At 42.0% G+C, this 16,616-nt stretch overlaps 1 protein-coding gene and 1 long non-coding RNA gene across 3 annotated transcripts in view; one reads left to right on the forward strand and one right to left on the reverse strand.

The window, feature by feature from the left end:
• LOC114486980 (uncharacterized) overlaps nt 1-5,355 on the reverse strand; it is a 39,529-nt gene extending 34,174 nt beyond the window's left edge. The window contains exons 1-4 of one of the 2 annotated variants that reach the window (XR_003681522.2): nt 5,069-5,355; nt 4,161-4,260; nt 2,902-3,017; nt 2,442-2,695 (exon numbers count right to left, since the gene is read on the reverse strand). This is a non-coding gene — a long non-coding RNA (uncharacterized lncRNA). Of the gene's footprint in view, nt 1-2,441; nt 2,696-2,901; nt 3,018-4,160; nt 4,290-5,068 lie in introns of those variants that run through there. The other variant, XR_003681519.1, reaches the window with a different exon arrangement.
• POPDC3 (popeye domain cAMP effector 3) overlaps nt 4,522-16,616 on the forward strand; it is a 22,609-nt gene continuing 10,514 nt past the window's right edge. Inside the window, exon 1 of the mRNA XM_024115564.3 lies at nt 4,522-4,687. The gene's annotated coding sequence lies outside the window, so the exon portion shown is untranslated. The remainder of the gene's footprint in view (nt 4,688-16,616) is intronic.

The raw sequence follows: 16,616 nt of genomic DNA on the forward strand, positions 1-16,616 counted from the left end.
GGTACGCGGGCCTCTCACTGTTGTGGCCTCTCCCGTTGCGGAGCATAGGCTCCGGATGCACAGGCTCAGTGGTCATGGCTCACGGGCCTAGCCGCTCCGCAGCATATGGGATCTTCCCGGACCAGGGCATGAACCCATGTCCCCTGCATCGGCAGGCGGACCCTCAACCACTGCGCCACCAGGGAAGCCCAGAGAGTAGATCTTAAAAGTTCTCATCACAAGAAAACAAAATTCTGTGACTCTGTATGGTGACAGATGTTAACTAGCCTTATTGGGGTGATCATTTCACAACACATACAAATATTAAATCATTATGTTGTACACCTGAAATTAATATAATGTATGTAAATTACACCTCAATAAAAAAATAAAAAATAAAAATAAAATGGACATACTCAGAGTTTCACTTCTGGTATTTAATCTACCTTAGGGAGATCATTACACATGTGCCAAAGGAATCATGCACTCAGCATTTGCTTATATCAGAACATCAGAAATAATCTAAATAGCTCTTTTTTAAAAATTTATTTATTTTATTTATTTATTTTTGGCTGCATTGGGTCTTCGTTGCTGCACACGGGCTTTCTCTAGTTGCAGAGTGGGGGCTACTCTTTGTTGTGGTGCGTGGGCTTCTCATTGCAGTGGCTTCTCTTGTTATGGAGCATAGGCTCTAGAGCACAGGCTCAGTAGTTGTGGCACATGGGCTCAGTAGCTCTGGCGCACGGGCTTAGTTGCTCCGTGGCATGTGGGATCTTCCTGGACCAGGGCTCAAACCTGTGTCCCCTGTATTGGCAAGTGGATTCTTAACCACTGCGCCACCAGGGAAGCCCCAGAAATAATCTAAATAGCTAAGGGGATGAATACATTGTGATACACTAATAATATCATAATAGCATGCAGTAGTTTAAAAGAATAATTATATACATATGTATTTCATACAGATATATATGTATATAATCATATATATCATATATATTTTATACATATATGAAAAAAGTAAGAGTTCCAAGTTATTTTTTGGTCTAAAAAAGATAGCTGACAAATGAAGTTTGATGTCACACAATATACACTAATATATGATATTATATTAATATATTACTGGTATAATAAAAATTTATGTTAATAAAAAGAAAATGAAGGCATCTTTTCATGTACCTATTGGGCATCTGCACTTTCTCTTTGGAAAAATGTCTAGTTAGTTTTTCTGCCCCATTTTTTCATCGGGTTGTTTGGTTTTTTATGTTGAGTTGAATGAGCTGTTCATATATGTTGGATATTAACCCTTTATCAGTCATATCATTTGCATATATTTTCTCCCATTCAGTACATAGTCTTTTCATTTCCTTGTTGGTTTGCTTTGCTGTGCAGAAGCTTTCAAGTAATCATCAGGGAAATGCAAATCGAAACCTCAATGAGATATCACCTCCCACCTATCATCAAAAAGAATATAAATAACAAATGTTGGCAAGGATGTGGAGAAAAGGGAACCCTCCTACACTGTTGGTGGGAATGTAAACTGGTGCAGCCACTATGGAAAATACTATGGAGGTTTCTCAAAAAACTAGAAATAGAACTACCGTATGACCCAGCAATTCCGCTCCTGGGTATGCATCCAAAAAAAAAAAAACCCACTAATTCAAAAAGATACATGCACTGCAATGTTCATAGCAGCATTATTTACAATTGCCAAGATATGGAAGCAACCTAAGTGTCCACCAACAGATGAATGGATAAAGAAGATATGGAATATATATACAATAGAATACGACTCACCATTAAAAAAAATGAAGTGTTGCCATTTACAGCAATGTGGATGGACTTAGAGGGCATTATGCTAAGTGAAATAAGTCAGACAGAGAAAGACAAATACTGTATGATATCACTAAATGTGGAATCTAAAAAAATAAAACAAACTAGTGAATATAACAAAAAATAAGCAGATTCACAGATATAGAGAACAAACTAGTGGTTACCAATGGGGAGAGGGAAGGGGTGAGGGGCAATATAAGGGAAGGGTATTATGAGGTACAAACTATTAGGTACAAAATAAGCTACAAGGATATATTGTATAACACAGGGAATATAGCCAATATTTTACAATAACTATAAATGGAGTATAACTTTTAAAATTGTGAATCACTATATTGTACACCTATAACTCATGCAATATTGTACAGCAACTATGCTTTTAAATAAATAATAAATAAATAAATGAAAATGAGTGATATAGAGAAATAGAACTATGGAGAATTATATAGGGATTAAAAGATGAAAGAAACACAGAAGAAAGAAAGAAGGTAAAAAAGAAGAAAGGAAGGAAAGAAGGAAGGAAGGAAGGAAGGAAGGGGTTAGTGAGCAAGCCTGGCTGAATTCATACCTGGAAGTAGAGGCAATTAACAAGCAAGTACACTAGATTAAATGAGACCTGGTTTAGTACTTACTTGCTCCTAGTTGTTTACCATAAGTATTCTTCACATTGCAGTAGCAACTTGAGTTGTACAACCTGAGTTGACTGTGTTTCTGTCCTGCCACAGAGGTTTAGTCAAGAGACTATCCCAAAGGACCTGCAGGGATGAAGGCTATGGATCTCAGATACACAGTCTTTGAAGCAGAAATGCAGTTGGAAGTCCCAGAGAGCCCTCGACCTGTGGCTGATCCATAGGGCACCACTTCATTAGTTTTTGTCTCATGAAGACTTTGCAGTGAAGATCAAGGCAGGGACATGTATGTGAAGGAGTAAAACAGAAAAACCAGAAGGCATCAGGACAGCAACATTTAACACAAAGTTTATCAAAGAAGGAACTACACTGTATGTACTAATATGTTGAATACCTGAACCACACATAAAAGTTGTATTAGTTACTGCAAACTTAATGGCTTAAAATAACACACAATTACTACCTCACAATTTTGCTGGGTCAGGAGTCTAGGCATGGCTTAACTGGGTCCTCTGCTTAGGGTTTCATGAAGCCAAAACCAAGGTGTCCTCTGTTCTGCATTCTCATCTGGAGGCTTGACTGGGGAAGAACATTTCTAAGGTCACTTAGATGGTCGACAAAATTCATTTCCTTGTGCTTGTAGAACCCGAGGGCCCTGGCTTCTTGCTGGCTGTTGGCGAGAGGCTGGTCCTAGAGGCCACTACAGCCCCATGCCCCGTGGACTTCCCCAGCATGGACGCTTACTTCATCAAGCCAAAACGGACAGTCTCTAGAGAGAGTGTGCTACCAAGACCAAGTCTTTTGTAGAGTAATGTAGTTACAGGAGTGGCATCCATCACCTGTGCTGTATTGATTGTTTACAAGCAAGTCAAAGGTCCCAAATGTACTCAAGGGGAGGGGATCCCACAAAGGCATGAAACCCAGGAGGCAGTGGGAATCATGAAGCCACCTTACAATCTATCACACAAGCATATCTTTGCTGCTTCTGAGTTTTTAAATTAAAAATGACCATGAAGATAATCCTTTAAAACATTGTAATGTACAACACTAAATAAGAAGTAAAATCTAAACCCAGAATACATCTGATGTCAAAGCTCATGACCTTCTCACTTCCCCAGCCACATCCAGTTTAAACTGGATTTCCAACATCTCTGAGTCAATCCCTAGAATGAAGAGTAAGAGCAAAAGCCTGGAAGACAAGCGGTTTCTAGCCACATACGGGCTGTAGGAATATGGTTAATTTTTGGCCCTCAGTCCCAGTAACAATTAAAGGAGGTTAATTTTACCATTTATATTACTTTAACTGTTATTCTGGGGACCAAAAGAGACACTGATTACTCAGGAAATATTTTGTTCCTGGAATCACTGTCACCAACACAGTCATATAACACGAGTGAGGGGAGGAGATGGAAACACTCGAGTAAGTTGTATTTCACTGTTCCCTCACCAACCACCATAGGGTTTGACCACCAAAACCAAAGAAAACTTCACTAACTTCATAGGAGGAAAATATGCATTTGATTTTTGCCTTAAGTTGTATGCACTGGCTCATTACTGATTTGAACTTTTTTATCATCTGTATTTAATTTTTTTTTCCTTCTATGATCGTCCATGCTCTTTATACATTTGCTTTATTCAGACGTTCATTGATTTGAATCAAGATATTAAACGTTCTCTGTCCTAAACACCCAAATATTCCCATCCCGTCTCAGGTCATTTTACCTCTTTTTGTTTACAGCGCTGGGCGGTGGGGCTGGGTGTGAGGTAGCGAGAGGGCAGACGTACAGTTGCTTTCCATCCCAGGAGTCAACCCCATGGGTCACTGCCCAGGATAACAGCGAATAATACAAGGTTCATTTTATAGCTGTGATTGGTGTTCACTTCGGGAAACCCATCTTTGCAAACTTTGGTCCGCCGCGATCGCTAAGTTGATCAGCAGCCCGGCTACTCCCAGGAGGCTGGGGCTGCCCGGGCCCCGCGCGCCCGCGGCCGACGCCGCCGCCGCCACCCACGCCGCCCCCGGGGCGCGCGCCCGTGCCCGGCCCCCGCCTGCACCGCCACGCCGCTCCGGAGCCGGGCTGCGGTCACCGAGCGCCCGGGCGCGGATGCGGGCGCCGGCCCGGGGTCGGCCAGGAGAGCGCGAGCCGGGCGCCGGGGGCTTCGTGCCGGCTGCCAGGGCCCGGCGCGCTCGGCTGGGAAACTTCTCCGGGCGCGAGGCCGGAGCTCAGCGCGGGGCCAGGGAAGGCCAGGTAAGGAGAGAGCCGGGGCGCCTTGGCCGCCGCTCTCCCGCCGCCGCCGTCCGCACCCTCACCCCTCGCGACGCTGGGGCAGCTCGCCGGGCGAGGCCTCTGTGCTGGCCCCGCCCCCGGGTGGGGGACGCTCGCCGCAGACCCCCGGCAGCGCCCGTGCTTCGCCGCCGGTGCTACTGCGCGCGACGCGCCGCCGCGGGTCTCCAGCCCCGCTCGAGCCAGCGGCAAGCCCCGGGTCCGCGCGGCCCCGCTCGAGCTTGGCGTGCGTGGGGGGATCGCTGCTGCGGGTCGGCGCGCTGGCCCTGGGCGCTCGGGTCGTCCGCGCATAGAGGTGAATCTTCCTCCCACCTCTGCTGTTGGTCCCACTCTTGCCCCGAGCACCTTGGAGTCCCCCCAGGAGGCCGGATTTTCGAGGGAGAAAAGCTGCTTCTGGGGGCCCTGATATCTTTAGGTTGGCCTTGGGGAAGTCGGGCAGCGGCGGGAAGTTTCCTTTTGCAAAGGGTCTGACTAGGGGCAGGGTTTCACGCTGAGTTGGGGACCGAGAAAGCGACCTCATCCAAGGTCACGCTGACTTGTTTACTCTATTTGGGGAATGCCCCTGAAAAGGGAAGGAAGGAAAGAAAAAGACGTTTGAAAACCACTAAATTACCTCCTCACCAGGGTCGGTTACAGAGGTACGATACATTTTGAGGGTCTGTATTTTAAGAAAAGATTAAAGGCACAGAATCAAATACAGTAATAGGACTATGGCCAAAAAAAAAAAATTGTTTTAGTCAGGAGATATTTTGCAAAAAGTGAAAAAGTTCTATATGTAAATAAATGGAAAAGTAGAATTAGAAACCCACTTTTCTACATAACCGAATTTGATTTTCTAAACTTCTAGAATGTGACAGCCTTCCTTCCTGACTTTTTACTCCAACTTTTGTGGTTAGGTATTTTCATTCTGCAAGCTTGCACATTGCAATTGAGTTTTATGGCAGCCTTAAAAAAATTATTGCTCTCTGTTCATACTAATGTTTGGTGGCTATTTTCTTTTCTGTTATTTTTAATACCAAGGACTGTTGTATGAACATATCCCTGGTGTGACAGTACAGGAACTTGGCATTGTTCTTTGTGGCAAGAGAAAACCAAACAAGAACTACCTGAAACAAAATATAAACAAAACAAAAATTGGATCTCCTTCCACATTTGCAAAATGAAGAGGTCTGGCTGATCCCAGATGATCTTAAAGGCTCTTTCCTTCTCTGGGAGACTGGGTTTGTCTTTTGAAGAGTTTGGGATACAAATATTAAGTGAAATCTAGAGTAAGATGTTATCTGTCCTAAAATTTTATACATATAAACTGGGAGACATTTGATAGTTGAGTTTCTTTAATCTCATCAGTCTCTCAAAATAGCTGAATCATTGTGAATCCTGGGTTTCTAAATGGTGATATTCTATGTTATTAAATAAAAATGTGTCATGGGAAGCCCAAATCCCATGCTTCTTATCACAAGACTGACTAATAGGGTTGACACACTGGAGCATTCACGTCTGCTTATTTTGAAACAGTCCCCAGGAAAGATCAAGAATGGTTATGAAGCATTTGCTGTAGTATGTGAGCAAAACAACACATAGCGACATGACAGGCAAGAAGTTTTGAAACAGCTTTGGAAAATATCCACGACAGATTTGCAAGCCTGCAAATTGCAATTGAAATCGTTTTTTGTAATTATGGGTGTTGGTCAGCTGGGATTATGAGCTATAGAGAATAAGTAAGAATTTACAAGAGTATATTGAGTCATTAATGAGATTTTTTTTTAAAGGAAAAGGGAAAATATTTCTCTCTTTTATCTAAGTAGTTAGACGAAAATGTCTTAAAGTGAAATTTACAACCGGTTATTTTATAAATTAAATAAATAACCAAAAGTTGCTGACTTAAAGTTCCTGTAACAATGCTGGCTCCTCCTCCAGCCCAGAGAATTCAGGTATCAATTCATACAGACCCAAAGTGAGATCGTCTCATTTTGTGCTTTTCAGCAGAATAACCTCTAGTGACTGTCACACACACACTCTGAAATTGGCGGGGGAGGAGGGATTTATGGTGGAGAAAATGGTCTATAGCAGCTGAGCCTATAGAAGAACTTTCATCTCTCTGAGCCTCATTTTCCATTATGAACAATGCTGATAATACTATTTGGGTTGCAGAGTTGTTGTGACTCCTAAGTGGGTCAGCATAGGCAAGACCCAGTGTCTGGCACATAAGAGCACAGCTCATCTTAATTCTCCCTGTCTTCCTTAGTAGGTGTTTGTTTATTGACTGAACAAATTGTAGGTTGAACAGTAGGTCACAATTTTTTGCTTTTGATTTCAGAAACTCCATGTGGCAAAATCTTGATAATTGTTGAATCTTGGTAATGGGTATATAGGGATTTATTATATATTATTTTCTCTGTTTTGGAATATGTTTAAAATTATTCATCAGAACAAAAATTTAAGAGTCAATCTGAAAAAAAACCCACCTTATAAGATATATTTCTAGGGCTTCCCTGGTGGTGCAGTGGTTGAGAGTCCGCCTGCCGGTGCAGGGGACACGGGTTCGTGCCCCGGTCCGGGAAGATCCCACATGCCGCGGAGCGGCTGGGCCCGTGAGCCATGGCCGCTGAGCCTGCGCGTCCGGAGCCTGTGCTCCGCAACGGGAGAGGCCACAATAGGGAGAGGCCCGCGTACCAAAAAAAAAAAAAATGAAATGCTAGATTAGAAATATATCTTTTTTTTTTTTTGTGGTACCCGGGCCTCTCCCTGTTGTGGCCTCTCCCGTTGCAGAGCACAGGCTCCGGACGCGCAGGCTCAGCGGCCATGGCTCACGGGCCCAGCCGCTCCGCGGCATGTGGGATCTTCCCGGACCGGGGCACGAACCCGTGTCCCCTGCACCGGCAGGCGGACTCTCAACCACTGCACCACCAGGGAAGCCCTAGCATTTCATTTTTAATTGGAATTTTAAAAATTATTCTATATGGACAGGAAAGAAAAATACAATTATATAGAGTGAATGGATGGGTGGGGAATGATACTGGAGAGCAATCCGTGGTGATCTTCAATTTTTTGTGAGAATTTTTTTATTTTAAAAGGATCCAAAAATATCACAATGTTGATATTTGTTAATTCTGGTTGTTGGATTCATGGATTTTTATTCTCTGAAATTTTTTTTTTTTTTTTGCGGTATGCGGGCCTCTCACTGTTGTGGCCTCTCCCGTTGCGGAGCACAGGCTCCGGACATGCAGGTTCAGCAGCCATGGCTCACGGGCCTAGCCGCTCCACGGCATGTGGGATCTTCCCGGACCAAGGCACGAACCCGTGTCCCCTGTATTGGCAGGCAGACTCTCAACCACTGCACCACCAGGGAAGCCCTCTCTGAAATTTTTGTATTTAAAAATTCTCAAATTACTATAAAACCATCTTTTGGTTTTGTAGGATTATTATAAAGGAAGCAGGGACTTCTCTGGTGGTGCAGTGGTTATGAATCCACCTGCCAGTGCAGGGGACATGGGTTCGATCCCTGGTCCAGGAAGATCCCACATGCTGTGGAGCAACTAAGCCCATGCATCACAACTACTGAGCCTGCACTCTAGAGCCCGCACTCTAGAGCCCGCAAGCCACAACTACTGAGCCTATGTGCTACAACTACTGAAGCCCTGTGCCCTAGAACCTGCATGCCACAACTACTGAAGCCCACGCACTCTAGGGACCACGTGCCACAACTACTGAAGCCCGCACACCTAGAGCCCGTGCTCTGCAACGAGAGAAGCCACTGCAATGAGAAGCCCATGCACCGCAAGGAAGAGTAGGCCCCGCTGCTTGCCACAACTAGAGAAAGCCCTCGCACAGCAATGAAGACCCAACGCAGCCAAAAAAATAAATAAATAAAAAATAAAGTAAGCAAACAATACAGATATGTGCAAAGAAAAAAAGTACTGTCCCACCATACAAGAATAACCACCCTTAAGATTAAGTGAAGATCATTCCATATGTCTTTCTTTACATTTATACAACTAGAAGGATACAGACACATTACTGTGTAATGTGGTACTCCAATGACACATATAATGTTTGGGGGTTTATTTGTCTGTTTGCTTTTGGTCTTCGATGGAAGTTCTAAAAAACAAGTTTGTTTGCATTTTGATTTTCAAGACTTTAGAGTGTCTTTTAAAATGTAGTATTTATTTTAAAATTCAATATGCAACAACTGACTTTAAATGAGTTTTAAGCAGCTTAAGTTTTTTGCATATAAGATGTATTTTTAGATTATTTTAGATCTTATAATTTGAAGCTGGATTTTAATTATGTCAACATTTGAATTTCACTAAAATGCAAGCCCCATGAGGGCAGGGATTTATTGAATTACTGCATATGTTAATTAGTAATATTTTCCTGGCCATTTGAAAGTTAATGATGCAGTCAATTATGCTATAATGCTTGTTTTGAAAACCAGCATCATTCCAATGCAATTGAAATATTAGGGAACAATTTGAGCATAACACGAATTTTGCACTTGCTTATATATGATTTATTCAGCCAGAAACACCAGGTGAACACAGTAAACTGCAACCAGCTAACTGAGTCCTGTAGGAATACACAAAATGCAAACACACAGAGACCTCAAACATCTACCAGCTACCTTGGTTCACTATGTGGTATCCTGCAAGATTGTGTTTTGCTATTCTTTTGCACTTAGGAATTTTTCTGCATAAAAACACATTCATTCAACATCCCAAGAATGTTTAAGCATCTTGATTCAAAAAAGGCAAATAGTGCATGCAAGAGGAAAACTTCAATATTGAAGAGAAGCTTGAGATAATCAAATATTTTGAAAGAATCAAGAGAATATGTAGTATTTCCTGAGCAGCAGGAATAAGGGAATAATCCACATTGCAGATCATGACAGGAAATGCACAAAAAAGAGACATCTATGGCTGGAATAAGCTCAAGTACTCCAAAGTCAATAACAACGAGGCTGAAAGAGATCAAAGAAATGGAAAGATTGTTGAGCACGTGGATGGAGGATCAGTGAACAATCTTTCTCACAGTCAAAGAGAAAGCTCCTGTCTATATACGAACACTTGAAATGGTCATTCCCTGCAGAAGTGCTCCTGTTAGCACCAGTAGTGGCTGGTTTGGTGGTTTCAAACATTGTTGACCCTGGTGTGTGATTTCACCTACTCATTAAGCCCGAAAAAATGACAAAGGAAAGATTATAGCCAATTAGCTAGCACACATGAACTTAATAGGTGTGTTTGCCAGGAAGGAAAATGAGAACCTGAAGTAAATAAACATAGAAAAAGTGAGTTCATTTGCTGCGTATAGGACACTTGGAGGAGAAGTGAAGGTGTCCACCTTGGATTCATATCAAGAAAAGACTGTTAATGCATCCAGGATTCCAGCTTCTCTTGCATCTTTCATCAGGAATCTTAGGTGAACTTACTGCTTGACATGATAGCAGGTGATCAAAAGTGAATGGCTTCCTGCTTGTGCCTTTAACCACTTCCAGGACATGGAGAAGTCAGAAGAACTTGAAGCAGAGTATGGGGGTTGTTCATTTAAAGCAATCAAATGATGAGCTTGAGAAGGAGAGGTTTACTGCTGTGTCTTCAAATTAAGAATTATAGGGCACTGCATGATTCAACATAGGACTCAACCTATTCCTTCTGTTGCTCCAAAAATTGTAATTTCTTTTTTTTCTCTTTTTTTGGCTGCGTTGGGTCTTCGTTGCTGCACGAGGGCTTTCTCTAGTTGTGGCTCACAGGCTCTAGAGCGCAGGCTCAGTAGTTGTGGTGCATGGGCTTAGTTGCTCTGCGGCATGTGGGATCTTCCCAGACCAGGGACTGAACCCGTGTCCCCTGCATTGGCAGGCGGATTCTGCTGCACCAGGGAAGCGCCGGTAATTTCTTTTTTTCCTTCCAGTTTTATTGAGATATAATTGACATACAGCACTGTATAATTTTAAGATATGCAGCGTAACGATCTGACTTAACATACATCATGAAATGATTACCACAGTAAGTTTAGTGAATATCCATCACCTCGTATGGATACAAAATTAAAGAAATAGGAAAAATATTTTTTCCTTGTGATGAGACCACTTAGGATTTGCTCTCTGAGCAACTTTCATGTATAACATAAAGCAGTGTTAACTATATTTATCATGCTGTACATGACATCCTTAGTACTTATGTATCTTATAACTGGGAGTTTCTACCTTTTGACCACCTTCATCCAGTGCCCCCTGCCCCCAACTCCCACCTCTGGTAACCACAGATCTGATCTCTTTTTCTATGAGTCTGTTTATTTTTGAAGTATAATTGACCTACGGCACTATGTTAGTTCCTGGTGCACAACATAGTGAGTTGATATTTCTATACATTTCAGAATGATCAACCATGATAAGTCTGGTTACCATCTGTCACCATACAAAGATATTACATAATTATCCACTATATTCCCCAGACTGTACATTTCATACCTGTGACTCATTTATTTTGTAACTGGAAGTGTGTACCTCTCAACCTCCCTCACCTATTTCTCTCATCCTCCCACCTGAAAATTTGTAATTTCTTAAGAAGACATTTAAATTCATTGATTCTAGGACTGAAGGGAGAAAACAAGAATGTTGTTGATTTGTTCCAGTTATTCCAGATATTCAGATTCAAACTATATGTGAAGCAGTATGTCATGGTGGTTAAGAGAGCAGAGCCTTGGCATCTGCCTGCCTGGGAGTGTATCTGGGCTCTGTCATTAGTGTATCCTTAAGCAACCTATACTTCAGTTTTCTCATCTGTAAAATGGGGACAATAAAACTACCTACTTCAAAAAGTTGTGAGGATTAAATGACATAATATTTTAAGGCTCTTAGAAACATGCCTGGCACATAGTAAGTGAATGTTCAGTAAATGTTAGGTGCTGGTAGTAATAGTGCTGGTAGTAGTACTAATAGTATATGAGGATTAAGAAGATGGCAAATATATATTGCATTAATTTCCCATTGCTCAACTCATCTAAAATTTGGTAAAGTCACAATTAGAAGAATTACAGAACTATTTGTTTTGAGTTCCTATGGGCTGTTTATTTAGTATTAATCTCTGGATGTGTCTGAAACATCAAGTATCTGCCATATAAGTGTGGCTTAATTTTACAAAGAATTGACCCAGCTGAAAGCCAAACAAGGAAACATGGTATTCCAGGAATTTTGGAGATTGGTATATGAATGACATCACTATCTAGAAGTTGCCCATGTGTCCAAATGCTTAACAGTGTTGGGGCCACCTGACTCCATGAAAGGAAAACCTATAAAGTGGTGCTGGGAACCACAGTGAATTTAAATGTAATTCCCAGCGCCACTTATCCTGTCTTGTTTTCCAGATATGACTGAAGACCTGTTATCACCTGATTTTCCTAATTTAAATCTAGCAAGGATTGAGTGTCTTCTGCTCCATAGACCTATATTCCAAGTCCATCATAGAATGTAGATTATTAGATTAATGAAAAGCCTCATGTATAGTTAGTATTGGTGTATACTGTGTGTGTATTCATTTTCTATTGCTTTGTAACAAATTACCGCAAACTTAGTGGCTTAAAACAACATAAATTTATTATCTCACAGTTTTTGTGAGTCAGAAGTCCAGGCACAGCTAAACTGGATCCTCAGCTCAGGGCCTCACAAGCTTGCAATCCAGGTGTCAGCCAAACTGCACCCCTCATTTGGAGTCCAGGGTCCTCTTCCAAGCTTTTTAGGGTGCTGGCAGAATTCAGCTCCTTGTGGTTGTAGGACTGAGGTCCCCATTATCCTGGTATCTGTTGGTTGGGTACTTCTTTCAGCTCACAGATACTGCCTGCAGTTCCTTGCCTTGTGGCCCCCATAGGCATGTCATAGCATGGTGTCTGCTTTTTTCTAGGCCAGTAAGAATTTGTTTGTCTAATTTCCAATCCCTCTCAAGTCCTACAGTGGAGTCTTATATAACTTAACATAATCGCAGCAGTGACTACTCCAGCACCATTGGCCGTATAATGTTAACTAATCAAGGGAGCATCTGTCCCATGCCATTCACAGGTTCTGCCCAGACTCAAGGGAAGGGGATTATAGGGCGTGCACACAAGCAGGGCAGGAATCTTAGAATTCTCCCTACCACCGTATGTGATAAAGTGAGAAAGCAAACATGGCTGAAGATAATCAAACGTGACTTTAGCTGAGACAAGAGAATCAGAGAAGCCCTTCATAGCCTGTGGGCATGGTATGAAAAGTCAAAGGCATACTCCAGCCTAGAAGCCTAGTGGTACATGAAGAGACTTAGGCATTATGTGCAAACAAAGGCTGGTGTGGACCTTCTGGAATCCAGAAGGCCACAATCCAATCTCCAGCATAAAATTTATAAGATTGTCTGTCTGAGATTTCCAGTGTATACCATGAGGTATCATCAGAAGATGAAATGATAAAACAAGACCATGTAATACAATTGCTTAGAAAAGTGGAATTCTCCTCAGGGAAAAGGAAAAAGTAGTGCCTTCCTTGGTAGGATAAAGAGGCCAAGAGCTGTAGTGGGGTTGGCCATCTTTTTAGGCAGAAACCAGATGGTGACACATCTATGCCTTGGATAACATCTGACTGTAGCATATGAATATTGTAGCCAATATCATTTACATTTATATCAACTCTCTGCTCTTAATCTTAGATAATTCTTCCATATTTATACATTTATATGCTTTACATATGCACTGTTTGCACAGCATCATGTCAAGTCTTTTCATTTCCTCTCTCTTATTGCTTGAGAGGCTCTAGACCAGCACTGTCCAAGAGAAATACAATGCAAGCCACATATGTAATTTAAAATTTTCTAGTAGCAACATTAAAAAATAAGAAGAAATGGGTGAAATTAGCTTTAATAACATGTTTTATTTTAACCCAGTATTTCCAAAACATCATTTCAACATGTAACCAATATAAAATGTATTCATGACTTATTCCTTATCTTTGTACTAAGTCTTTGCAATCCATTGTGCACAGCACATCTTATTTCAGACCAGCCATATTTCAGGGGCTCAACAGCCACATGTGGCTCATGGCTCCTGCAATAGCCAGCACAACCCTAGAATTCTAAGGCCTCTGATCATGGGCATTTAATTTCAACTCTCATTTCTCTTTGTACACACTTTCTAGATAATCTTGCCAGCTCCAGTCCTTATTCAGGATTGTCCTGTGTTATTACAAGACAACTGTTACATACCCCTCCATCCCGCCCCTTATCTTCTGTTGTGAACTCTGTTGCTAGATCAAGTGCATCAGGTTAAACATGACTCAAAATGAGTGCCCCTTTCCTCTGATTTCTTTCCGAGCTTCAGGAAAGAAAGGGATGAAAGGAGGATGAAAGCATCTTCATCCCTTTTCTGTTCCTCTGTCTCAGTAGAGACACATCTTCCTTTCACTTCTTCCTCATGGTCTAATATATGCTTTCCTTTCTTTTTAGTCCAACACCTAAGCCATTGATTCAGGTATTGAACATATCTCACTTGGACTTCCTGGCTTATTAACCTGCTTGTTCCAAAACTGTATTGTACACACTGCTTTTCTCCCTGAGCATTGTTATCATTGCCATATATATATATATATATATATATATATATACACACACACACACATATACAACTGTATTCTACACACTGCTTTTCTCCCTGAGCATTGTTATCATTGCCATATATATATATATACACACACACACACACATATACATACATATATAATGACCAATTAATAAAGCCAATATTTTAAAAATGCACATACTATCTACATTCATTTCTTTAAAAAAATGCTTAAATATATACCCCAACTGAGAGAATAAGCAAATTATGATGCTTTAAAAAGGAAAATATATATAATGGGCAATATAATATATAGTGGAAGCCATGTAGACCGATAATAAAGGCCATAAAAACTCAGAACCTAGAAGGTGCACTTCAGCCACCATGTTAAGGAAAGGCTGCTGCAGAATATCCACAAACCTTGAGCCCCCCTGGAGATGAGTGGTGAGGAAGAAAAATGCCTCCTGACCTGAGCAAAGCATGGAAATGAAGACACACAGGAGAAAATGTGCCTTTCCAGCCCGTTAAAAATAAGCATTAGGGCTTCCCTGGTGGCTCAGTGGTTAAGAATCTGCCTGCCAATGCAAGGGACATGGTTTCAAGCCCTGGTCTGGGAAGATCCCACATGCGGCAAAGCAACTAAGCCCGTGTGCCACGACTACTGAGCCTGCTCTCTAGAGCCCGTGCTCCGCAACAAAAGAAGCCACTGCAATGAGAAGCCTGTGCACCGCAACGAAGAGTGGCCCTCGATCACCGCAACTAGAGAAAGCCTGTGCGCAGCAACAAAGACCCAACGCAGCCATAAATAAAATAATTTTTTTTTTTTTTTTTTTGCGGTACACGGGCCTCTCACTGTTGTGGCCTCTCCCTTTGCGGAGCACAGGCTCCGGACGCGCAGGCTCAGCGGCCATGGCTCACGGGCCCAGCCGCTCCGCGGCATGTGGGATCTTCCCGGACCGGGGCACGAACCCGTGTCCCCTGCATCGGCAGGTGGACTCTCAACCACTGCGCCACCAGGAAAGCCCAAAATAAATTTTTAAAAAATAATAATAAGGATTAAAATCCAGACCCTTTACTCTACAGAATGTTCTGGTGTCTCTCAACCCTATCCCCCTAAAAGTTTGTAACCCTGGTTGCATAACAAAATCACTGGGAAATTTGTGAAAAAATTCCAGAGCCTGGGCCCTACCACAGTCCTTAAATAATTAAACAATCTCTAGAGTTGGGCCCCAGTCATAAACCTGGTGTTAATATCTGCAGTCATAATTCACTTCTGCCCCTCAGCTCTACATTTTGACCTATGCTAGGAATAATGTTCTATTTCATATCATGGAGAGTTGTGTTATTTTAGAGCTAAAAGGAACGTACATTATTTGTCCAGCTCTTTCATTTTATCAATGAGGAAACAGGTCTGGGAAGCTTAAAATCACACACTGTTTAGGGGCACAGCTAAGACTAGGACCCTTCTCTTAAGTAGTAATGCCAACTGGACAGACTAGATAGTAGAATGGTGCACTGACACCAGCACTATAGCCGTGGACAGACAACTAGGATCAGGGAACATTACATGGAGTAACCAGCATGGGAGGACAGCCAGTGGTCAGCCAGGAATGGACACAGCTGAGGCTCTGCAAGCAAGGATAATTCAGAGATCCTTCAGGAACAAGATAAAATAATGGCTCTCAAACTTTAGTGTGCATAAGAATCAACTGGGAGCCTATCAGAAATGCATCTGTCTGGGTCCCTTCCTGGCTCAGTAGTTCTGGGGTGGGGCCAGGGAAGGAGCATTTTAACAAGCCACCGAGGTGATTCTTTTTTTTTTTTTTAAGATTATAAAGTTTATTTATTTTATTTTTTTAACGTTTTTATTGGAGTATAATTGCTTTACAATGGTGTGTTAGTTTCTGCTTTATAACAAAGTGAATCAGCTATACATATACATATATCCCCATATCTCTTCCCTCTTGCGTCTCGCTCCCACCCTCCCTATCCCACCCCTCTAGGTGGTCACAAAGCACTGAGCTGATCTCCCTGTGCTATGCAGCTGCTTCCCACTAGCTATATATTTTACATTTGGTAGTGTATATATGTCCATGCCACTCTCTTATTTCGTCTGAGCTTACCCTTCCCCCTCCCCGTGTCCTCAAGTCCATTCTCTACTGGGTCTGCGTCTTTATTCCTGTCCTGCCCCTAGGTTCTTCATGACCATTTCTCTTTTTTTTTTTTAGATTCCATATATATGTGTTAGCATACAGTATTTGTTTTTCTCTTTCTGACTTACTTCACTCTGTATGACAGACTCTAGGTCCATCCACCTCACTAC

This window comes from Physeter macrocephalus, chromosome 10, assembly GCF_002837175.3.
Source record: "Physeter macrocephalus isolate SW-GA chromosome 10, ASM283717v5, whole genome shotgun sequence".
NCBI classification, from domain to species: Eukaryota; Metazoa; Chordata; class Mammalia; order Artiodactyla; family Physeteridae; genus Physeter; species Physeter macrocephalus.